Source organism: Choloepus didactylus, chromosome 2 (assembly GCF_015220235.1).
Source record: "Choloepus didactylus isolate mChoDid1 chromosome 2, mChoDid1.pri, whole genome shotgun sequence".
NCBI classification, from domain to species: Eukaryota; Metazoa; Chordata; class Mammalia; order Pilosa; family Megalonychidae; genus Choloepus; species Choloepus didactylus.
Genome location: NC_051308.1, coordinates 121,985,459 through 122,010,833, shown reverse-complemented (window position 1 = coordinate 122,010,833; position 25,375 = coordinate 121,985,459). Strand labels below are relative to the sequence as shown.

Genomic DNA, 25,375 nt, shown 5'->3' with positions numbered 1-25,375 from the left:
TGTTATAATCTAATTGTCCAATGCCAAAGATAAAGAGAGAATTCTGCAAGCTGCAATAGAGAAGAGCACATGATATACAAGGAAGCCTCTATAAGATTAAGTCCCAATTTTGCATCAGAAACCACAGAGGCAAGAAGGCAGTGGGAAGACATATTTATAAAGTGCTGGAAGCAGAAAATTGCCAAACAAGAATTCTATGTGTGGCAAAACTGTGTTTCAAAAATGAAGGAGATCTATGCCTCATTCCTGCACCCCTTAACTTGCCGCATGCACCCTCGTATTCCCCAGTTGAGCAAAAATGAGCTACCCAGCTAGGATTCACTCTTGAACCTAAAGGATGGTCATTCTCTTCCCTCTTCTCCAGTCTGTCTTAGCTAATACTTCTCCTAGGCCTGCTCACTTCTATCCTCCTCTTGCTAGTGATCGGCCCTTGCGTTTTTAAGCTTCTCACCAAGTTTATTTCTTCCAGACTAGAAGCCATTCACACCAACCTAATGCTGATGGGAGAATTTTCAACCATTCCAACCGCCCCTCCGTATTCCTGCCCTCTCAACTTAAAAAAGATAGCCAGGAAGTTCTACACCCCATCAGGGAGGGCCTACACTGCCTGGCAAGCAAGAAGCAGCTACAGAAGACAAACTCTCATCCCTCAGCAACCTTTAAGATTAAAGGGCGAGAACTCTCTGGGGAGCATTGCGCCAAGCTAGAACAGGGAGAGAAGATACCGTGAAGCAGCCCTTGAACACGGATGGTTAATCAAGGTCAGGGGGGCCTCTCCTGGACAGACAACCTGTCTGAGGCTACCCACTTATGGGAAACACCCGGCACCAACTGACCCACCCAAATGCACTATCTACCACCACTCCCACCAGGCACTGCCCTGGAGAAAAGGGAGGGTAGGAAATAGAGCCGCGAACAAGGAAGGTGGGGGAGAGGGAGTAATTAAAGCTAATCTATAAAAGTAAATGGCCCCACATTGCCAGGACCTCTTGCCTTTCTCACCTCAGTCTTTGCGAGAGTGCCCACATACTCATGTGTATCTAATAAATTTTCTAATAAATTTTCTTAAAAAAAAATGAAGGCGAGATTAAGCCATCCCTAAGATACAAAAGCTGAGGGAATTTGTTACCTCTAGACCAGCCTTACAGGAGATGCTAAAGAGAGTTCTGCAGGTTGAAAGGAAAGGACAGTAGAGAATAGATCAAAGCCGCATGAAGAAATAAAAATCCTCCAGTAAAGGTAGCAACATGGGTAAAAAGAAATGTCTGTCCTACTTTATGTTTGGTTTGTAACTCTGCCCTGTTCTTCCAACAGCATCTAAAAGACAAATACAGAAAACTAATTATGAATCAATGGTTTTGTAACTTGTGACAAAAACCATATGATGGTCAGGGAGTGTGGAAGGGTATAGGAACATAGTTTATGCACACTATTGAAGTTAAGTTGGAGTCAAACCAAATGAAACTGATAAAGATTTAGTGTGTTAAATGAGCCCCATAGTAACCACAAAGAAAATAATGCAGCATATGCAAACTCATAGAGAAAGAAAGTGAAGTACAGGTTGCAAGGGAATGGGGAATTAATGTATACTGGGTATAGAGTTTCTGTTTTGCTTGATAAGAAAATTCTGGTAATGGATGGTGCTGAGGGTAATGCAACATTGTGACCATTATTAATCTCACTGGATGGTAGGCTTGGGAATGCTTGAAATGGAGAAGTTTATTATGTTGTATTTATGTTGCCACAATTAAAATAAAAAAGAACAACTATCAAGGCAGTTACAAATGCAACATGTAATCCTGGACAGATCTAATAATGGAGGAGAAAAGGCTCAAAAGGACATTATTGTTACATATGACAAAATTAGAATATAGATTGTAAATTTTATATCAGTGTTAAATTTCTTGAATTTTTTTTTAGAATCTTTGTCTGGAATGTCCCTGGTCTGGTTCTCCTTGTTGATGGTTTTTATACTGTAGTCTTCTCCTTTGCATGGGCCATCATTTCCTGTTTCTTTGTATATTTTGTAGTCTTTTTTTGAAAGCTGAACATTTTGATATTTTAATGTGTTAATTTTGTTGGAATTAGAATCTGAGGCATCCATTCCTTAAGCATTATCCACCTAGTGTTATGACAGAGATGGGAGATTGCCTTGAATGCCAGGAGCTATCAAAAAAAAAGAAAGAAAAGAAAAGAAAAGAAAAAAAGATAAAAGAAAGAAAGAAAAGAAAAAAAAAAAAAAAGAAGCAGCAGTAGGGAAAAAGAAAACACATTTCTCAGTCTTTGCAGATTGGCCTGTGCGGATGGTCTCCTTCAGGGTTTATCTGTCCTAATAAGTTTATAGAATAGCTTGAGACCTAAGTATAGTGTGAGGACACGGGACCCAGGACCCCATCCCATCCTCCATTATGAGATACATGCAGCTGCCTACATGACTGGTAAGAGGCCCCTTCCCCACCCAGAGGGAGAAAGCATTAAAACTTCCTTCCCTGAGTCACTGTTAGTAACCAAAACTCACAAGATCCTGTTGTGTAAGTCTCTAATTAAACTCATAATAACTCTGTGCTATGTGTGTTCTTTGGACTTGGGGCCAATCTGGGTTGGAAAATGTACCATCCTTCGTGGTCTTTTCTGCTCTTACATATTGTCTTGGGCATGTAAGCATGGCCCTAGATATTCTCCATTTACGTGGATATGAATTCTCTCTTTTCCCTAGGAAAGTGTGTTTTCTCATGGTCCCAGGCACTGCATGTATGTCTCATAGCCGGCGAACCTTTGCCCCAGGCAGTTGCAATTTAATTATTTTCCTCCCGTATTCTGCAGGAGAGCTCTGTGAGTTGCCTTCTATATGCAGGGCAAGTTCTGGCATGGTGAACTTGCAGTGAGTGCCCTGGCTTAGTCCTTCAGGCTAAGATTGGCACAGAAATATATACTTGGGTTACTCTGCTCTCTGTAGATTGGGACCAGGGATTTTCACTGGGAATACAGGCTGTCTCTGTACCAAATTGGTGAAGGAATGGGGAGGAGCCAGCCAGTGTGGTGCAAGATCCTATTGTTTTTAAGTTCCTTTTTCTTGCTTTGGCAGTGACCCTGTTACTGTAATTCTTTAACCATTTGCTGGGGCTTTGAGAAAGATGTTTTTGCCTGTTCTTGCTGGTTGTTCATAGCTTCTGTGTGGGTACAGAGCCCTAGAACATCTCATGCCACCATCTTGATTGTGGTGGGACTTCACTTCAAAATTTTTTAATCTTTTTATTTTTGTTGATACTTTATTTGGTTTAAAATTCTAGAAGAAAACATGGAAAATTGATTTTATTTATATAATCTTGGAATCACAGGGCTTTCCAAGCATGATACAAAACCTGGAAGTTATACAGTCTTCCTTAAACAAGAGATTTGTAATGTTATAAAGATCCCATTTAAATCAAGAACAAGATAGTGTTTACCTTTTTTTTTTTTTTTTTGGTGTTATTGGAAAAAAGAATAAAGTAACGATAATGGATTGGTGACAAAGCCACAATTAATTACAGATCATATCGTATGATTATTCCTGAAAGGAATATGATCAGTTAAAACAAAAATAAGTAATAAGTGAATAACATGGCCATTTAAAAAGTTAAAAATCTTTTTGAACCCATGGGGCATTGAATTTACCATAAGGGAGTCATGCCTTAGTAAAGGACTAAACTAGCCATAGAGTAAGGGCATCTGTAGGCCCGCACTAGCAAAACTGAAAAACAAGCCTTCAAAGAACTAATCTTTCTGTGTTGTTTATCTGCTGTTTGTTGGAAGAAAATGGGACATGCATTAAAAGAAGGGATCAATTCAGACAGTCAAAAACATATTTTAATAATATCCAGAATCCAATTAAAAATTACTAGTCATGGAGGGGCAAGATGGCGGCATAGAGAGGAGTGGCATTTAGTCAGTCCCTGGAACAACTAATAAACAACAAGGAGCAGCTAGTAAATAATCTGGAATAACTGCTGGGGGACAACTGTGACTGTCCACACATACTCCAACCTAGATATGAGCAAAGTCTCAGGGAATTGAATGACAACATGAAGTGCATGAATGTACGAATCATGGGTGTCCCAGGAGAAGAGAAGGGAAAAGGAGCAGAAGCAATAATAAAGGAAATAATCACTGAAAATTTCCCGTCTCTTATGAAAGACATAATATTACAGATCCAAGAGCAGCATACAGTAAACAGAATAGATCTGAATAGATCTACGCCAAGACAATTATTAATCAGATTATCAAATGTCAAAGACAGAGAGAATCCTGAAATCAGCAAGAGAAAAGCAATCCATCACATAGAAAGGAAGCTTGATAAGACCATGTGCGGATTTCTCAGTAGGAACCATGGAGGCAAGAAGGAAGTGGTATGATATATTTAAGATATTGAAAGAGAAAAACCGCCAACCAAGAATCCTATATCCGGCAAAACTGTCCTTTAAATATGAGGGAGAGTTTAAACTATTCTCTGACAAACAGACAATGAGAAAGTTTGTGAACAAGATACCTGTGCTACAGGAAATACTAAGGGAAGCACTACAGACAGATAGAAAAAGACAAGAGTGAGAGGTTTGGAACACAGTTTTGAGTGATGGTTGCACAGCAATGTAAGTACACTGAACAAAGATGACTGTGAGTATGGTTGAAAGAAGAAGGTTAAGAGCATGTGAGACACCAGAAGGAAAGAGGAAAGATAAAGACTAGGACTGTATAACTCAGTGAAACCCAGAGTGCTCAACAATTGTGATAAAACGTACAAATATGTTTTTACACGAGAGAGAACAAATGAATGTCAACATTGCAAGATGTTAAAAAGAGGTTGGTATTGGGGAAAATACACAATCAATGCAAACTAGAGACTGTAGTTAACAGAAACATTGTATTATGCTTCCTTTAATGTAACAAAGGCGATACACCAAAGCTAGATGCCTGTAAGAGGGGTACATGAGGGAGGAGTATGGGACTCTTGGCATAGGTGATGTTGTATGACTCCTTTATTCTACTTTAGTTTAATTCTGTCTTTCCTGTTGTTGCTTTTTAGCTGTCATGTTTTTGTTTTTTTGTTTCTTTTTCTTTTGTCTCTCTACCTTTGACTCTTCTTCCTTTGTGGAAGAAATGGACATGTCCTTATATACACAGTGGTGATGGTGGTGAATACATAAATATGTGACTATACAGGGAGCCGTCAATTGTTTACTTAGGATGGAAAGTATGATGGGTGAACAGACCATCTTAAAAAAAAAATGGGTTGATGAAGAAACCTTGAGGGCACAGCATTGAAATAAGTCAGACATATAAGGACAAATATTGCATGGTCTTGCTGATATGAACTAACTATAATATGTAAACACATAGACATGAAATATAAGTTACCAGGATACAGAATGAGGCTAAAGAATGGGGAGTGGTTGCTTATTATGAGCAGAATGTTCAACTAGGTTGAACTTAAGTGTTTGGAAGTGGACATAGGTGACGGTAACATGTTATTGTGAGAATAACTAACAGTGCGGAATGGTGTGTGAAGGTGGTAGAAAGGGGAAGCTTAGAGTCATGTATGTCACCAGAAGGAAAGTTGGAGGTTAAAACATGGGAATGTATAAAACAGTGAATCTTGTGGTGGACAATGTGTGATTAACTGTACAAATATTAGAAATCTCTTTCATGAACTAGATCCAACATATGACACTAGAACTAGGAGCTAATAATAGAAGGGTATATAGGGAAAAAATATACCTATTGCAATCTATATACTACAGTTAACAGTATTTTATTCTTTCATCAACAGTAGCAAAGTACTATACCAATACTATGAGTCAATAATGGAGGGGAGTGGTTAGAGGTAGGGAAGATATGGATGGTTCTTTTTTGTCTTTATTTCTTTTCTGGAGTAATGAAAATATTCTAAAAATTGGAAAAAAATTTGTGGCGATTGATGCACAGCTGTATGATGGTACCATGGGCAATTGATTGTGCACTTCGGATCTTTGGATATTTCTATGGTATGTGATGTGAACTATCTCAATAAAATAAATTACTAGTCATGAAAAGAAGGAGGAGAATGTAACTTTTAATCTGGAGAAAAATCTAAATAGAAACACAGAAATAACAGGGATGATGGATATAGCACTAAAGTTAAAATAGCTATTATAAATTTACTCTGATTTAAAGATAAATGTGAACATAATTGGGAGGGAGATTTGAAAAAGAACCAAATCAAACTTCTAGAGTTCTAAAACACAAGAAATAAAATAGTCACTTGGTGAGTCTAATAGCAGATTTGACACTGCATCAGAAAAGTTTGGTGAGCTTGAAGGCATAGCAGTAGAAACCATCTAAAATGAAGTATGGAAAGAAAAATAAAAGTCTTGTGTGTGTGTACACAGAAGAATAGAGCCAGTTATTCATGGTAAAATATCAGCTGGTTTAACATACCTGTAATAGAAAAGGCGAGTGTGGGCGTGGGAGGAGTGGCAGAAAAACTATTTGAAGAAGCAGTGACCAGTTTTTTTTTCCAAATTCAGCAAAAAACTACAAACCTATGGATTTTGGACACTTGATGAAACTCAAACAGGATAAAATAAGAAAACATAATGAATGGCTGAAAATCAGTGAAAAAGAAAAAATCTTCAAAGCAGTCACAGAAAAAAAGACAGTGGACACAGGGGAAGATAGAAGTATGTTGTCAGAAGCAAAATGAGCCAGAAGACAATGGAATGCATCTTGAAAATGCCAAAAGAAAGAAAGTCAACCTAGGATTCTATAACCACTGAAAATATTCTTCAAAAATAAAAGTGAAGTAATCACTTTTTTAGACAAATTAATGCTTGGGAAGTTTATCCCCTGCAAACTTTCATTACCAGAAATGTTAAAGGAATTTTTTAGTGACACTAGATGGAAAGGCAAAGCTACATAAAGAAATGAAGAACATTTGGAAAGGGTAAATGTGTGATTAAATCTAAAAGGCTTTTTATATGTATTATTTATTATATTTTATTAAAAATAAAAGGCTTTTTTTGTTGTTTTGGCCTTAAGTTTTGTTTAAAAGAAAATTGACTAAGGCAAAAACAGTAACAATAAAATTTTTAAAAATAGTGACAGTGCAATGTGGGATCTATAATATATGTAGATGAAAAATGTATAATAATAGCACAAATGGTCTGAGGATGTAAAGTTATACTGTTATAATGTTGCATTATAGATGAAATGCTACAGTATTTGAAGGTAGACTGTAATAAAGTAGTGGTGCATGTTATAATCTGTAGAGCAGTCACACACAAAAAAATAAAAAACAAAATGGAATACTGGGAAGTACTCAATCCAAACAATAGCAGGAAAAAAAGGGAAAGTAATAAAGAACTGATGGGGAAGATAGAAAACAAAAAAACAAGGTAATATTTTTAAACTGGTGGGGTGTAAAATAATATAGCCACTTTGGAAAATGGTTTGCTATTTTTATGGAGTTAAAATAGAATTATCATATAACCTAGAAATTGCACTCCTAGGTATTCATTTGCCTAAGAGAAGGAAAACATAAGTCTACACAAAGGCTTGTACATGAATTTTCATAGCAAACTTACTCTAAATAGCTTCAAACTGGACACAACCTAAATGTTTTATCAACAGGTGCCTAGGTGAATAGGCTGTGGTATTCATACAGTGAAACACTGCTTAGCAGTCATAAACAAACTACTAAGACACATGGCAATATGGATGAATCTCAAGATGTTTTGCGTGAAGGAGTCAGACAAAGAGAGTATATACCATGTGATTATGTTAATGTGAAATTCTAGAACAGGCAAAACTAATGAATAGTGAGAGAAAACAGATTAATTCATGGTTAGGATCCGGGTTTGAAGGGTGTGGATTGACAGCAAAAGGACATGAGGGAATATTTTGGAGGTATTGGCTTGATTCTTACAATAATGTGTATATTTGAATTGTGAACCTGGGTGAATACATTTGTGTATGTAAATCATACTTCAATATTGTTTATTTAAAAGTAATAAACTAGACCCTAGGTTTGGGCTGAGGGGCTTAAAAATAAAACACACACACACACACACACACACACACACACGAAAGCAACAGAAAATACCATTTACCCATAATAGAAGATAATAAGTTTGAAAAATAAATGTTTGGGAAAAAGAAAAAATATAAACGACCAACGAACATATAAAATAATGTTCAAACCTAATGTACTAAATTTTTAATGCTTATATAGGCCAAAGCACCATGGATTTGCTTTGGGGCGGGGAACAGATTGGAAGTGGTACAGGGCTTATATGGAAACTTTTTTACTTAAAACTTGTTTTGTATCTTTTGAATTTTAACAAAAATATACTACGTATTGAATGTCCTAAAGGGAGGTAATTCCTTAAGCAAATTTCAGTGGGCCATGAGATAAAATATATGCTGCCATGTAAATGATATGATAGGGAAAATATTATATTGTATTAAATAAAGCAGGTTATTGTTATCATAATGAGATTGACCATGTAATTTTTATTCATAAAAATATGCATAAAAATTTTTGAGAGCAAATGGATTTAAAATAATTAAAATTATTTCATTTTACAAGTATTTGTTCAATGACTGACATTGTTTTTTTTTAATTAGAGACCTTATAAACTATTTCTATTATATTTTTTTCCCAAAATAAATTGATTTGTAATATAATAAACATATCCATGCACATTAAACCAAAGCAAAAATTATATTATCTATACTTTAAAAAATGATAAGCATAATGATTTTACTTTGTATATATTTATGGATTCAGTCTGTTTCTAAACCGTATCTTCTATATGTCCACATCCCTACTGTTTTTCTGAAGAAAAAATATATATTTTTTCATTTTGGTCTTATTTTTTAGTGAAGACCTTAGTCTTCCTCAAGACTGCAGTATATTGTTGTTCTGGTTTGCCAGTGCTGCCATTATACAAAATACCAGAAATGGATTAGCATTTATAAAGAGGGTTTATTAAGTTACAAAGTTACAGTCCTAAGGCCATAGAAGTGTCCAAACTAAGGCATCAGCAAGAGGATATCTTCACAGAAGAACAGCCGAAGGCTTCCAGAGCACCTGTTGTCAGCTGGGAAGGCATGTGGATGGCATCTGCTGGTCCTTTTCTCCCGGGTTGTATTGCTTTTAGCTTCTGATTCCACTGGCTTTCTCGCTAAGCATCTGGGAGTTCTTAATAAGCTTCTCTGGGGCAAACTTTCGGCTTCATCTCTTAGCTTAGCATCTATCTCCAGACGTCCTTTTGTCCGCATCTCCAAGCATCTCTCAGTGTCTCTCCAGAAGTCTTTCTCAGCTGCTCTGAGCTTTTCTGTCTGTAAGCACTCTTATAGGACTCCAGTGATTTAATTAAGACCCACCCTGAATGTGTGGGGCCCACACCTCCATGGAAATAATTCAATCAGAGGTTCCACCTTAATCAACAGACTAATCAGTCCTCACAAGATTGCATTAAAGTACATGGCTTTTTGGAGGACATAATGTATCCAAACTGGAACAGTTGTCAAAAAGTAAGAAATTACTTATGCCTTCAGTTGACGCTTTTGTACCAAGGGAAGTATTCTCTTTCCAGTTACTGAGAGCAGATTCTGCTTAAATACTGGGTCTTCCCAAATGTAAATTTTTGCATATTAAAATGTGTAAATATTTCAGACCAGGTATTTTCACAAATGCCATCTGTGGTAGTTTGAAGCTGTATGTACCCCAGAAAAGCCCATATTCTTTTAATGCATTCCTGTGGGCGGGATCTTTTGATTGGGTTATTTCAATTGAGATGTGACCCACGTCATTCAGTGTGGGTCTTGAACCTCTTGCTCTGGAGTCCTTTATAAGAGGATAAAACACATACAGAAGCTAAGAGTTGAAATTAAGAGACACTCATAGAGAAACCCGGGAGAAGCTGAAAGGACCCACAGAAGCTCACAGAGGAAGCCAGTTGAACCAGAAGCTGAAAGCAATGAAATCCAGGAGTGAAGGACTAGCAGACACCAGCCATGTATCTTCCCATTTGACAGAGGTGTCCTGGATGCCAGCAGCCTGTCTTTAAAGTCAAGGTATTGTCCTGTTGATACCTTGAGTTGGACGTTTTCACGACCTCAGAACTGTAAATTGTAGGTTAATAAAGCTCCGTTGTAAAAACCAACCCATTTCTGGTATGTTGCATTCGAGAAGCGTTAGCAAACTGAATCCCTTTGCCTTCATTCACAGTATCTCTACAAATATTACACTTTTACACTGAAAAATTAGACTTCTGTTTGTAATTTATTTTTCATATTTCACCCAGTTTAAGTGATGCAGAATCATAGGTCTTCTCAGTTTCATTCCACTGAAGTATACAACATAAGCATGGTTAATTAAAAATAGTGTCTCCATCAAAAGATTCTTTTTAAGTCAATATATTTCACCTTAAACTTACACACTGTTTGTCATTCAGTTTATTTAGGTCCCTCCTTGCTTTTGTTGGGATGAATTTCATTGTCAACTTGTTAGCAAACTATGTGTTTGATAATTGCATTTCATTAAAAGCTTTACTTTATTCCTCGAATACATTAATTAAATATTTTCAATTGATTTTGAATAAAGATGCAACCAAAATGTAAATGATCCATTATCCAAAAAGTATAATGTAACTGTAGGGTGTTTATGTTGATATTTATGTTGACTTATGTAAATCATCGACAATCTATCAAGCATTTCTAAAATCCAAATGGTGGCCAACCTAGAGAGAAATCATGTTTGTTTTTGCTTTTTGATATTCATTTGTTTTTCAGTTTCTCTGAGGGCATATAAAATATTTGTAAATTTTAATGTTTATACCTTTTAATTTGAACGTTTGAAGAATCATAGAGTTTGCATGAAAATGAATTAAATGTTTGTCACACCTATTTCAGGTACATTTCTGATCTGTTGGTTTCTTCATTAAAAATGATGTCTTTACCAGGACACCCTGCTCCCCCAAATATTATCATTATAAAATAAGTAATTTTGATTTTGAACCTTTTAATTTACATGACAGAAATTTGTTGACCAAATGACCTTCCACAACTTTTATTTTGATGCCATAAATGAGATGAAAAAAGCAGTCCATGATTAGAATTAACTGATCTCTATCTGAAGCTCCTGCTGACACTAATATAAAGCTTTGCAAAATTCTACTGCTAATGGATCCAACATAATTTGTCACTAAACTTTACTTGGTGCACAAGAAAACTTTGAAATAAAAATGAATGGTTGATTTATAATACACATTTGATCTAAATGAAAAAGTCATAGTTTGTGGATTGGTATGTAAATACATCTTCAGCTGAATGTGTTAAATTGTTGTTATTAACACTTATATTCCTATAACTATAAAAATATAGTGTAAGGGCTTAAAACTTAAATGTGAAAGATGAAAGTATAACACTTTTTAAAATGCTATGTATGTAAATATCTTTCTGACCTTGGAGAAAGAAAGAATTTCTTAAACCCAGAATTCCAAATTTTTTATCAGTAAATCAGTAAACTTGTTTGTGATCAATTTAATGACTTCTGTTTGTTGAAAGATGCTGTGAAGAAAGTGAAAGGACAAGTTGGATATCTGATGAAGATATTTGTAGCACAAGTAACTGGCAAACAGTATACAAAGTATATTAAAAATCTAAAATAATTGTTTTTAAAGTACAATAAGATAACAAATGTTGCTGAGGGAGTAGAACACTTGGAATTCTTACACTCATCATTAGTGATAATAGAAATTACCAACTGCTTTGCAGAATGATTTAGTAAAATTGAAGATGCACATATGCCATAACTCACCAATCTCATTTTTAGGTATAAAACTCTTAGTCAGTGGCTTCTAAACTTTGTTGTCCATAACCCACAATAAGAAATAAATTTTATATGGTAGAATACACATATGTGCATGTATGTATGTGTAAAATGGAAACATTTACTCTTACTTTATGTAGTCTATTCACATGCTTTTGTTCTATTTCATCTTTTTCTAATTGCTGCCCAACAAATTGATTTCACTGTTTATTAATGGATTGTGATTTACAATTTGAAAAACATCACATTGGTGAACCTCTTTCACATCTGCATCTAGAGATATGTGCAAGAATGTTTGTTACACTATCACTTATAATAGCAAAAAAATGGAAACTACTCATGCCTTCTAAGTAGTAGAATGGAAAAATAACTTACAAGAAAATCACACAATCATGGTATATTATATGTCATTGAAAATGAATGAACTACAACAATGTAGGTGAATTGTAGGCATTTATGTGAGGCAGAAGTAGCATTCACAGAAGTGTATTTCATTTATGAAACTTTCAAAGCCCTGTCTTAATTCAACAAAATATGTTTAGGGATTACAAATGTGATGAAACTATTTTTTTAATTCAGTTTTATTGAGATATATTCACATACCACACAGTCATCCATGGTGTACAGTCACATGTTCACAGTACCACCATGTAGTTGTGCATTCATTGCCTCAATCTATTTTTGAACATTTTCCTTACAGCAGAAAGAAACAGAATAAGAAATAAAAGTAAAAAAGAACACACAAATCATCCCCCCATCCCACTCTATTTTTCTTTTAGTTTTTGTCCCCATTTTTCAGAAGATTTTAAAACTTTTTAAAAGAGGAAGAATGTAACACAAAAATTCATTGTATTGGACACCTCTGGAGAAAGAGAGAGAGAGAGAAGGGGATAATATCAGTGTAAGCCACATAAGTAGCTCACATGGTTATAATATATATATACACACACACATACACACATACATATATATATACACATACATATATAACATACATATGTATTAGAGAAATTTTATGTTTACAGAAAAATTATGCAGAAAATAGAATTCCCATATACCACCCCATATTATTAACACCTTTCGTTAGTGTGTTACATTGTTACACTTGGTGAAAGAATATTGTGATTATAATTGTACTATTAACTATAATCCATGGTTTATATTAGGGTTCACTGTGTTGTAAAGTTCTATGGCTTGCTTTTTCTTTTTAAATTTTTATTCTAGTATTATAGATACAATCAAAAATTTTCCCTTTTGAACACATTCAAATGTGTAATTCATTGCTGTTAATTACATTCACTATGTAGTGCTGCCAACACCACCATCCATTACCAAAACTTTTCCATCACCTCAAATAGCAACTCAGTGCAATTTAAGCATTAACTCCCCATTCCCTACCTCCACCCCCATGGTCACCTTTATTCTAGTTTTGAGTCTTATGAATTTGCTTTTTCTCATTATTTTATGTCAGTGAGGTTATACAATATTTGTCCTTTTGTGTTTGGCTTATTTCACTCAGCATGATGTCTTCAAGGTTCATCCATATTGTTACACCTATCAGAAAATCATTCCTTTCTGTAGCTTATTAGTACTCCATTGCAGGTGTGTACCACATTTTCTTTAACCATCCATAAGTTGATGGACACTTGGGTTGTTTCTGTCTTTTGCCAGTCATGAATAATGCTGCTATGAACATCAGTGTGCAAGTGACTGTTTGCATCCATGCTTTCAGATCTGGGTACCTACCACGTATCAGAATTGCCAGATCGTAAGCTATCCTTGGCTTTCTGAAGAAGTATCAGACTGTCTTCCATAGAAACTGTACCATTTTACATTCCCAACAGCAGTGAATAAGTGTTCCCATTTCTCCACAGCCTTTCCAACACTTGTGGTTTCCTGTTTAATAGCAGCCATTCTAGTAGGTGTGAAATGATATCTCGTGATTTTGATTTGCATTTCCCTAATAGCTAGTGAAACTGTGCATCTTTTCATGTGCTTTTTAGCCATTTATATTTCCTCTTTTTCTGTGTATGTGTGTGTGTGTGTGTGTGTATTTCCTCATAGTAAAAATATCTATTCATATCTTTTGCCCATTTTTATTTTTATTTTTAAATTTTTTCCTCTGTGGTGTTGTAGTTTACAAGAGATAATTTAACATAAAAATGACAATGTTAACTTTTGTACATAGTATTGATGGACTTCATTTATTGAGGTGGGACTATCCTCTTTGAAAGAACAGGTGCCCATTTTTAAATTGGATTTTTCATCTTTTTATGGTTGTATTGTAAGATTTATGTATATATTTTGGATATTGAACTATCATCAGATTTGTGGTTTCCGAATATTTTTCCCACTGAGTCAGTTCCTTTTCACCCTTTTGGCAAAGTCCTTTGAAGCACAGAAGTATTCAGTTTTGAGAAGGTCCCATTTATCTATTTCTTCTGTCATTGCTTGTGCTTTGGGTGTAAGACCTTGTAAATTACCCCCTATCAGTAGATCTTCAAGGTGTTTCCCTATATTTTCTTCGAGTTTTTTGGTACTTGCTTTTATATTTACATCATTGATCCATTTTGAATTAATTTTTGAATATGGTATGAGATAGGAGTCTTCTTTCATTCTTTTGGATGTGAATATCCAGTTCTCCCATCACCATTTATTGAAGAGACTGTTCTATCCGAGATGAGTGGATTTGGGAGCCTTGTCAAAAATCAATTGACCATAGATCTGAGGGACTATTTCTGAACTTTCAATTCGATTCCATTAATCAATATGTCTATCTTTATGCTAATATCACTGTTTTGACTACTGTGGCTTTATAATATGCTTTAAAGTGCAGAAGCATGAATCCTCCCATTTCATTCTTTTTTTTTTTCAAGAACTTATTGGCTTTTTGGGGTTCCTTATCCTCCCAAATAAATTTGATAATTGGCTTTTCCATTTTCTGCAAAGTAGGCTATTGAAATTTTGGTTGGTATTGTGTTGAATTATTAGATCATTTGGGGTAGAGTTGGCATCCTAATGACATTTAGCTTTCTAATCCATGAACACATGGTGTCTTTCCATTTATTTAGGTATTCCTTGATTTCTTTTCACCGTGTTTTATTGTTGTCTGTGTACAGGTCCTTAACATCCTTAGTTAAGTTTATTCCTAGATATTTAATTCTTTTTGTTGCTATTGTAAATGGAATTTTTTTTTCTTGATTGCCTCCTTGGATAATTTATTGCTATTGTATACAAACCGTAATGATTTTTGCATATTGGTCTTAAATCCTGCCACTTTTGCTTAGCTCAGGTAGCTTTGTGGTAGTTTTTAAAGGATTTTCTAAATATAGTAACAAGTCATCTGAAAATAGTGAAAGTTTTACTTATTCCTTTCTGATTTGGATGCCTTTTATTTCTTTTTCTTGCCTAATTGCTCTAGCTAGAATGTCTAGCAACAATGTTGAATAACAGTGGTGACAGTGGGCATCCTTGTCTTCTTCCCAATCTAAGGGGAAAAGCTTTCACTCTCTCACCATTGAATACAAACTTTTGGTTTGTCATATGCCCGTTATCATGTTGAGGAAGTGTCCTTTGATTGCTACCTTTTGAAGTCTTTTTATCAAGAAAGGATGCTGGATTTTGTTAGATGCCTTTTCTGCATCAATCAGTCATGTTGTTTTTCCCTTTTGATTTGTTGATATGGTGTATTACATTAATTAATTTTCTTATGTTGAACCACCTTTGCATACCTGGAATAAAACTCACTTGTTCCTGGTGCATAATTCTTTTAATGTGCTGTTGGATACTATTTTCAAGTATTACATTGAGGATTTCTGCATCTATATTCATTAGAAAGGTTGGTCTGTAATTTTCTTGTATCTTTAAAGCCTTTGGTATTAGGGTGATGTTGGCTTTGCAGAATAAGTTAGATAGTTTTCCCTCTTCAAGTTTTTGGAAGAGTTTAGCAGGACTGCTATTAATTCTTCTTGTAATGCTTGGTAAAACACACCTGTGAAGTCATCTGGACCTGGGCTTTTGTTTGTGGGCAGATTTTTGATGACTGATTCAGTCTCTTTACTGCTGATTGATTTGTGAGATCTTCTGTTTCTTTTCAAGTCAGTATAGGTTGTCGGTGTGTTTCTATGCAATAGTCCATTTCATGTAAGTTGTCTAGTTTGTTGACATACAGTTGTTCGTAGTATCCTCTTATGATCTTTTTATTTCTTCAGAGTCTGTGGTAATGAACCCCCCTCTAATTTCCGATTTTGTTTGTATCGTCTCTTTTTTCTGTCTTTGTCAGTCTAGCTAAGGGTTTGTTGATTTTATTGATCTTCTCAAAGAACCAACTTTTTGTTTTATTGATTCTGTTGTTCTTTTGTTCTACATGTCCTGTATTTCCTCATTAATCTTTGCTATTTTTTTTTCTGCTGCTCACTTTGGGATTAGATTGCTGCCCTTTCTCTAGTTTTTCCTGTTGTTTAGTTTGGTCTTTGGTTTTAGCCCTTTCTTCCTTTTTAATGTAGGCTTTTGAGGACTATAAATTTCCCTCTAAAGCACTTTGTTTTGGCTACCTGTAAGTTTTGACATGTTTTGTTCTCGTTTTCATTCATTTTGAGATATTTACTGATTTCTCTTGTACTTTCTTCTTTGACACATTGATTGTTTAAGAGCTTGTTGTTTAACCTCCATATATTTGTGAAAATTTCCAGTTCTCCAGTTGCTATTGATTTCCAGCTTCATTCCATTATGATCAGAGAAAGTGCTTTCTGTAATTTCAGTCCTTTTAAATTTATTGAGACTTGTTTTGTACCCCAAGATGTGGTCTGTCCTGGAGAATGTTCCATGAGCGCTTGAGAAGAATGTATATCCTGTTGTTTTGGGGTACAGTTTTCAATATGTGTCTGTGAGATCTAGTTTATTTATTATATTATTTAGGTTCTCTGTGTTGTTATTGATTCTCTGTCTAGAAGTTCTGTCTATTGGAGAGAGTGGTGCATTGAATTCTCCTGGTATTATTGTATAGACATCTATTACTCCCTTCAGTTTTTCCAGTGTTTGCCTCATATACTTTTGAGCACCTTGATTAGGTGTATAAGTATTTATGATTCTTATTTCTTCTTGGTGGATTGAGTCTTTTTTCAATATATAGTATCCTTCTTTGTCTTTTATAACATTTTTGCATTTAAAGTCTCTTTTGTCTGATATTAGTATAGTTAACTCAGGTTTTGTTTTATTTTGTTTTTGGTTACTGCTTGCATGGAATATCTTTTTCTATCCTTTCACTTTCAACCTATTTGTAACTTTGGATCTAAAACGAATCTCTTGTAAACAGCATATAGTTGGATCGTGTGTGTGTGTGTGTGTGTGTGTATTATCCATTCTGCCTGCCATTCTGTGTCTTTTGATTGGGGAGTTTAATCCATTAGCATTCATTGTTTTTACTGTAAAATCCATCCTCACTTTGACCATTTTATCCTTTGGATTTTATTTGTCAGATCTATAATTTTTCTCTCTTTTTATCATTTCCGTTACCCCTACTGTTAGTCATCACTTCTGTACTGTCCTGCAGGCTACTCTCTCCTGTCTTTTTTGTATGTGTATATGTGTCAGTTGGCAGAATTCCCTTTAATATTTTCTAAGGGCAGGTCTCTTGTTAACCAACTTCTCATCTTTTGTTTGTCTGAATATTTTAAGCTCTCCCTCACTTTTGAAGGACAGCTTTGCTGGTTAAAAAATTCTTGGCTGGCAATGTTTCTCTTTCAGTATCTCACAAATATACCACTTCCTTCCTGCTTCTGTGGGGTCTAATGGGAAGTCAGCTCCAAGCCTTATGTTGCTTTCCTTGTATGTGGTGAAACATTTTTCCCTTGCTGCTTTCAGGATTCTCTTCTCTTTAGCATTTGGCAGTCTAATTAGTATGTGTCTTGGAGTGGGTCTATTCAGATTTATTCTATGTGGAATATGTTGGTCCTCTTGGATCTGCATATTTATATCTTTTTTAGAGGTTGGGAAATTTTTAGTGATTATGTCCTCGAATATTCTTCCTGGCCCTTTATCCTTCTGCTCTCCTTTTGGGACATGTATAATGCATGTATTTGTGCGCTTCATGTTGTTAAACATTTCCCTGAGACTACTCAAATTTTTCCATTTTTTTCTCCATTTGTTCTTTTGCATGTTCAAATTTGGTTATCTGTCCTCTATTTCACATATCCTTTCTTCTACTGCTTCAAATTTGCTGTTATGTGTCTCTAGTATATTTTTAATTTCATCCACAGTATCTTTTTGTTTCCATAAGATCTGCTATTTTTCTATGTAGTCTTTCAGATTCTTCTTTATGCATTCCTAGGGTCTTCTTAATATCCTTTATTTCTTTAACCATCTTGTTGAAATTATTTAGAAGATTTGTTTGACCATCTTTGATTAGTCATTCCAAATTCTGTGTCTTTCATATTTTTAAATTTGGTATTTGATTTAGCCATATCTTTTTGTTTCTTAATGTGCCCTGTAATTTTTTGCTGGTTTCTGGGCATCTGATTATCTTGATAAGATTATTTTGAAAGTTGGTTTCACTCTTAAGATTCTTTTGTTGATTGGGTTCATTTTGAAGGTTTCTGTTCTAGTTTGCTAATGCTGCTGGAATGCAAAACACCAGAAATGGATTGGCTTTTATAAAAGGGGGTTTATTTGGTTACACATTTACAGTCTTAAGGCCATAAATTGTCCAAGGTAATGCATCAACAATCAGGTACCTTCACTGGAGGATGGCCAATGGTGTCCAGAAAACCTCTGTTAGCTGGGAAGGCACGTGGCTGGCATCTGTTCCAAAGTTCTGGTTTCAAAATGGCTTCCTCCCAGGATGTTCCTCTTTAGGCTGCAGTTCCTCAAAATGTCACTCTTAATTGCACTTGGGATACTTGTCCTCTCTCAGCTTCTCCAGAGCAAGAGTCTGCTTTCAGCGGCCGTTTTCAAACTGTCTCTCATCTGTAGTTCCTGTGCTTTCTTCAAAGTGTCCCTCTTGGCTGTAGCTTCTCTTCAAAATATCACTCACAGCTGCACTGAGTTCCTTCTGCTTGTCAGCTCATTTATATGGCTCTGCTGATCAAGGCCCACCCTGAATGGGTGGGGCCATGCCTCCATGGAAATTATCTCATCAGAGTTATCACCCACAGCTGGGTGGGCGCATTTCCAAAGAAACACTGAACGAATTACAATCTAATCAACACTGATAACATCTGCCCACACAAGATTACATCAAAGATAATGGCGTTTTGGGGGACATAATACATTCAAACTGGCACAATTTCCTTTGGCACTTGGTTAGTCAGTTTTTCACAGCCAAACCAGGACCATTGCCCCACACAGGGGGTGTAGACCCATACCAAAGGGTTCTAGACATAGAATCAAGAAAGTAGTTTCTCAGACTCTACTTTCACAGCCTTTGCAGTGGATGTTACTCTTCAGTGACCTATTCCCCACAGCCCTACAAAGGTAATTTACTTTTTTATCTCTCTGATCCCTCTGTTTCTACAGTGAATGGGGATAAGGGCCCTATCGTGCTGCAGGCTCCTGTCGCAGAAAGGACCAAGGCTATGGGCCTCCTCTGTCCTGTTTCACCAGCCAACAGTTGGGTCAAGACTGTTCCACAGTCCCCTTTTCCCAAGGGTAGGGCCTCCCTGTCTGTCCCAGACCCAGACCACTGTAGCCCACCAAGCATGACCGAGGCATGCTCGTGGCTTTCAGCCTCCGGGGTGGGGAATGGACATGAAGGGCTGCAGGAGAGCTCAGCAACTCGCTGCAGCTTCTGTGTTTATGGAAATAGTGGGTGTGCAAGTGCGAGACGGGGAGGTTCACCCACTTTGGCCAGCAGCTGGAACAGGACTGTGCTTTGTCCCCTACTTTTCCTGAGGGATGGACCTCCCTGTCTCCCAGCTCACTGTAGCCAGCTAGATGAGAGCCAGACAAGCCCGGATCTGCCTGCCTGCAGGTGGCCGCTAGGTGCTGGCCACCCTGATGCAGCTCAGTCTCTTGCCACAGTCTCCCAGTTTGTGCAACTAATTGAACTGTGGCTCATGAACTTCCATGTTGAAAGGCTCTAGGCTGTGGGACTGAGAGGGTTAACTTCACTTTCCAAGAGTTTGTTCACAGCTGTGCCTCATCTGCTGGCCTCAGGGGTGGGGGATGTGTGATGGCAACAGCAATGGAGATTAGTCTCTTGCTGCAGACTCTCAGTTTTTTAAATTAATGGAGCAGTGAGCTTCTGAGCTCCTGTATGAAAAGGCTTTAGGCTGTGGGACCACGAGGGTTAACTTCGCTGGCCCTCAAATAGAATAGGACTGTGCTGTCTCTCACCATCTAGCAAAAACCAAGCTGTCCCACAGCTGCTAGGGCCTGGTGGGGAGGAGGGCACCAGGTGCCACACTGTATTCACTCGCCACAATTTATCAGTCGTAATTTCTCCTTTTTTTGTTTGTTTTGTTTTTTATTGCTCTTCCTTATTTATTGCAATTGTCCTACTCTCCCAAGCTCCAGAACACTGCTTTGGATAATTCCTGCCTGTTCTCCAGGTGCTTTTGGTGGAGGAGTGCATTCAGCCTGTCCCTGTTCAACTGTCTTCCTTGGTGATCAGCAGTTGTTTTTATTTTTTAATAATAGCCATTGTAGTGGGTGTGGAATGGTATCTTGTGGCTTTGATTTACATTTCCCTAATGGCTGATAATGTTAAGCTTTTCATGTGTTTTTTGACCACTTTTATATCTTTGGAGAAATGTCTATTCAGGCCTTCTGCCCATTTAAATAGGGTTGTTTCTCTTTTTGTTGTTGAGTTGTATAGTTTCTTTATATATTCTGGATATTAAACTCTTACCAGATTGGTGGTTTCCAAATATTTTCTCTTATTCTGTAGGTTGTCTTTTTACTTCATGCTGAACTCTTTTGTTGCAAAAAGTTTTTCATTTTGAGTAAGTCACATCTATCTATTTTTTTCTTTTGTTGCTCATGTTTTGGGTGTAAAGTCTAAGAAATCTTTACCTAAAGAAGGTCCTGAAGATGCTTCCCTGTATTTTCTTCTAGGAGTTTTATAGTTTTGGTTCTTGTGTCAGTACCATCCTGTTTTTATTACTGTGTAGTAAGTTTTAAAATTGGGAAGTGTGAGTCCTCCAATTACTTTTTTAAGATGGTTTTGGCTATTCAGGGCCCCTTATTTACCTTTCATATAAATTTGGTGAGTGGAATTTTGGCTGTTGAAATTTTGATTGGGACTGCCGTGAATCTTTAAATCAATTTGGGTAGAATTGACATCTTAATGGTATTTAGTTTTCCAACCCATGAACATGGAATGTCCTTCCATTTATTTAGGTTGTCTTTGATTTCTTTTAACAGTACTTTGTAGTTTTCTGTATATAAGTCTGATACATCATTGGTTAGATTTATTCCTTGATCTTTGTTTCTTTTAGTTGCTACAGTAAATGGAATTTTTTTCTTGATTTTCTCTTCAGATTGTTCTTATAAGTAATAGAAGCACTACTGATTTTTGGATGTTGGTCTTATAGCTCACCACTTTTTTAGTTTGTTTATGAGCTCTAGTAGCTTTGTTGTAGATTTTTTTAGGATTTTCTGTATATAGGATCATGCCATCTACAAACAGGGAAAGTTTTACTTCTTCCTTTCCAATTTGTATGCCTTTTATTTCTTTCTCTTGCCTAATTGCTCTGTCTAGAACTTCCAGTACAGTGTTGAATACTAGTTGAGATAGCGTGTATCCTCATCTTGTTCCTGATCTTAAAGGGAAAGATTTCAGTCTTTCAGCATTAAGTAAGATGTCAGTTGTGGGTTTTTCAAAGATAGCATTTATCATGTTGAGGAAATTTCCTTCTACTCCTTGTTTTCTGAGTATTTTTTGTTTGTTTGTTTGTTTTATCAAGAAGCGTTGCTAGATTTTGTCAAATGCCTTTTCTGCATCAATTGAGATGATCATGCGGTTTTATTCCCTTCATTCTAATTATGTGATATATTAATTGATTGTCTTAATCAATTAATTCATTCCATATACCTGGTATAAATCCCACTTGATCATGGTGTATAATTCTTTTAATGTGCTGTTGGATTCTGTCTGCTAGTTTTTGTTTAGGATTTTTTCATCTGTATTCATAAGAGATATTGATCTGGCCTCTTAGAATGGGTTTGGACATTTTCCCTCCTTTTCAGTTTTTTGGAAGAATTTGAGCAGTATTGTTAATTCTTCTGCAGTGTTTGGTAAAATTGTCCTTTGAAGCCATCTGTTCTTGGGCCTTTCTTTGTTGGGAGGTTTTTGATTACTGATTCTGTTCAGATCTTGTCTTTCCTCTTGAGTCAGTTTAGGTAGTTTGTGTGTTTCTAAGATTTTGTCTGTTCATCTAGGTAATCTAATTTGTTGGCATACAGGTGTTCACAGTATCTTCTTATAGGTCTTATTATTTCTGTAGGATTCATGGTAATGTCCTCCTTTTCATTTCTGATTTTAGTTATTTGTGCCCTTTTTTTCTTTTTCAGTCTATCTAAAGTGTGTTATTTTATTGATCTCAAATAAACAACTTTTGATTCTGTTGATTTTCTGTATTTTTTTTTTTAATTCTCTATTTCATTTATCTACACTCTGATCTTGTGTTATCTCCTTCCTCTTGCTCACTTTGGGTTTAGTTTGTTCTTCTGTTTCCTTCAGTTGTGAGGTTAGGTGTCTGACTTGAGATCTTTCTTTTTTAAGGAAGCATTTAGGGCTATAAGTTTATCTCAGTATGCCTTTGCTTCATTCCATAAGTATGTTGTCTTTTCATTTTCCTTCACCTTAAGACATTTCCTGATGTCCCTTATGTTTTCTTCTTTGACATGGTTGTTAAGAGTATGTTAATTTCCATATATTTATGAATTTTCCATTTTCCCTCTGTAATTGATATCTTCATTCCATTATGACTGGAGAAGATACATTGAGTGATTTCAATATCTTTGAAATTAATTTATATATTCTTCATTTTGGGACCTGAGTAAATGTTTCCTTTATTGTTATTATTTATACCCTATGCATATTTTATAAATATTTCTTAACATCTCATCACTACATAATAAAAGTAAAATTTTAAAATAGCTTAAACTCCAACTAAACAAGAATATAGTTTCTATCTGGATGTGCCTATAGTCTCAAGGGAATGGGGAAACAGGATGAATATACTGGTTAGATTTGTAGAATCCTGCATTATTGATGGGACCTTTAGGACATGGTTGGTTTTTGGCAGCTCAATAGTTTTTACAGTTATAGCTTTTCTGTCCTTGGCAATGCTGTATCTTGTTCTTAGAGATATTCTTATTTTTTAGTTGTTAGATTATATGTAAATATCTAATTTAATATTTTACAGTCTTCCTGGGAGTTCTGTGTATAAAATAAAAAGTGAAAAATCTTACTTAGAATTAGTTTTTTGAAAATGGTTTAAATGTATGATGAATGAAACCATTATTTGGGTCTTTTTGCCAGAAAGTTTTTACAGGGAATGGTAAACTGTTGGACATGGTATGCTTTGTGTATGTAGTTGGCTACACCATAATCTGTTCACCACACTGAAACGTAGGCAATCTTTCTAGGTGGTATGCTTGTAGTCTTTAAATATTATATTATATTTTATTATGTTTCTTAAAGTCCTCAATGATTTTCTATCACACTTCAAAAAAAAATTTAAAATTTTACCATGATTTGCAGAATTCTTGCATAGTCTTCACTATACCACCTCTTTAACTTCATCTTATACCATTCTCTTCCTCTTATTTTCTGAGCTCTAGGCACAGTGGCCTTCTTTCTTTGCCTTGGGTCCATTGCCCGTGCTCTTTCCTCTGCTGGGAATTCTCTTCTTTTAGATCTGTTTATCACTGGCTTCTTCTTATCATTCAGGTTTCAATTCATATCTTGCTAATTCAGAAATACTTTTTCTGAACATAATATCCCAAGAGGCTTTCTCCCAAGTCACCTTCTACCCCTAGTATTTTCCTCATAGCAATTATTACTTTTTAAAATGGTCTTATCTATTTTGAGAGCAGGGCTGTTGTCTGTGAGCTCTCATTGCAAAGGGTCTAACCGATTAGGCACTTAATATTTGTTAAATGAGTGACCATCCTTCTATATAGTTATTATATCCATATCTCCTCTTTAATTCTCACAGCTCTCAAACATCTGTTACTGGTATTTGCTTAACGTGCTTCCAAAGACAATGTAAAAATAGTACTAAACCATGAAGGAACATTTAAAGAAGGTAGTGACATGTCCTGATATCTATTTTAATGTTTTCTCAATATAGCTAAATACAATACAGCATATTGAATTTGTAGTATAGAAGTGGATATGAACTAAAAGATATATTTTTACTTCCTCCTAAGAGTTAGAAAAGACACTTGGGACTGGTTTAGAGTTCTAGGAGGGATAACTTAACGCATGAACTCTACTACTTGAGTTATTAATCTAGACTTCCAGTTCCAACCATGCAATATCTTTTATTAGATTCACTCTCCAGCCAAAAGTAATCATAAAAGCTAGACAAAACATATAAAACCAATGATTTGAAGACATTGGAGAGCAGCTTACACAGGCTTAAGGTGCTATAATCCTGAGAAGGTCAGCTCCATTTGAACCTTGGCTTTTTCCCTGTGGTCACATTTGAAATCTTGTTGCAGGGCATTAAAGGACAATCTAAAATGGCAGTCATTTTGAGCTGAGGACATAGTCATCAAGACTTGGACTACTAAAACAACTGAGAATGTAGGATAAAATTCCAGACAGGAAGAAGTACAGAGAACGAGCCCCCAAATTTGAATACAGATTCCCCTCAATTCATTGGCAGATTTCTTAACTGTACATGCAGACTGAAAGACTCAAAAACCCAGTAGAAAACAGCATCTGGAAGCTGAAGGGCTAAGGAAAGGTCAGAGTTTAAAGTTGTCAAGGTGGAGAGGCCTTGATAAACACCCCAGGCTTTCAGTCAAGATCCCAGAAGGGCCACTTCCTAAGAGTAAGAGTGAAAGTGAAATAGGCCACCCTAACAAAACCTAAAACCAGGGTATTCTGCATATACTTAATCTGTATTTCAGAAGAAATATTAACCTTCTTAAAAGATAATATCCAAAGCCTTTTCTTCATTTATGTAGTCTGGCTTCCAGTAAAAAATTACAAGGCATGCTAAACAATAACAACAAAGCCCAGGAACATATCCTAGAGATACATTTGCAAAAATGAAATGTATACAAGGTTATTTGCTGCAAATGTTTTCATAATAGGAAAATACTGTAAATATCCCAAGGGTCCATCAGTAGAGAATTGATTAAGTAAATGATCTCTATTCATTTAATGCAGTTATTACTGGTATTTAGAGCAAGACAGTTCTTAATTGTATGGTACTGTCCTGATCATTACAGTAAGTTTTATGTCTTTGGCTCCACCTCCAAGATTTGAGCCAACCCAAAATGCTCCTACATATTTTAATAAACCTCTAGGACAGGATATTCCAATTGAGAATCACTGATACCATGGTTTTC

General features: G+C 35.8%; 1 protein-coding gene across 3 annotated transcripts in view; it reads left to right on the top strand.

Annotated features, from left to right (window-relative positions):
• Positions 1-25,375, top strand: part of MAN1A2 (mannosidase alpha class 1A member 2) — a 377,203-nt gene that overhangs the window by 204,252 nt on the left and 147,576 nt on the right. The window lies entirely within an intron of this gene.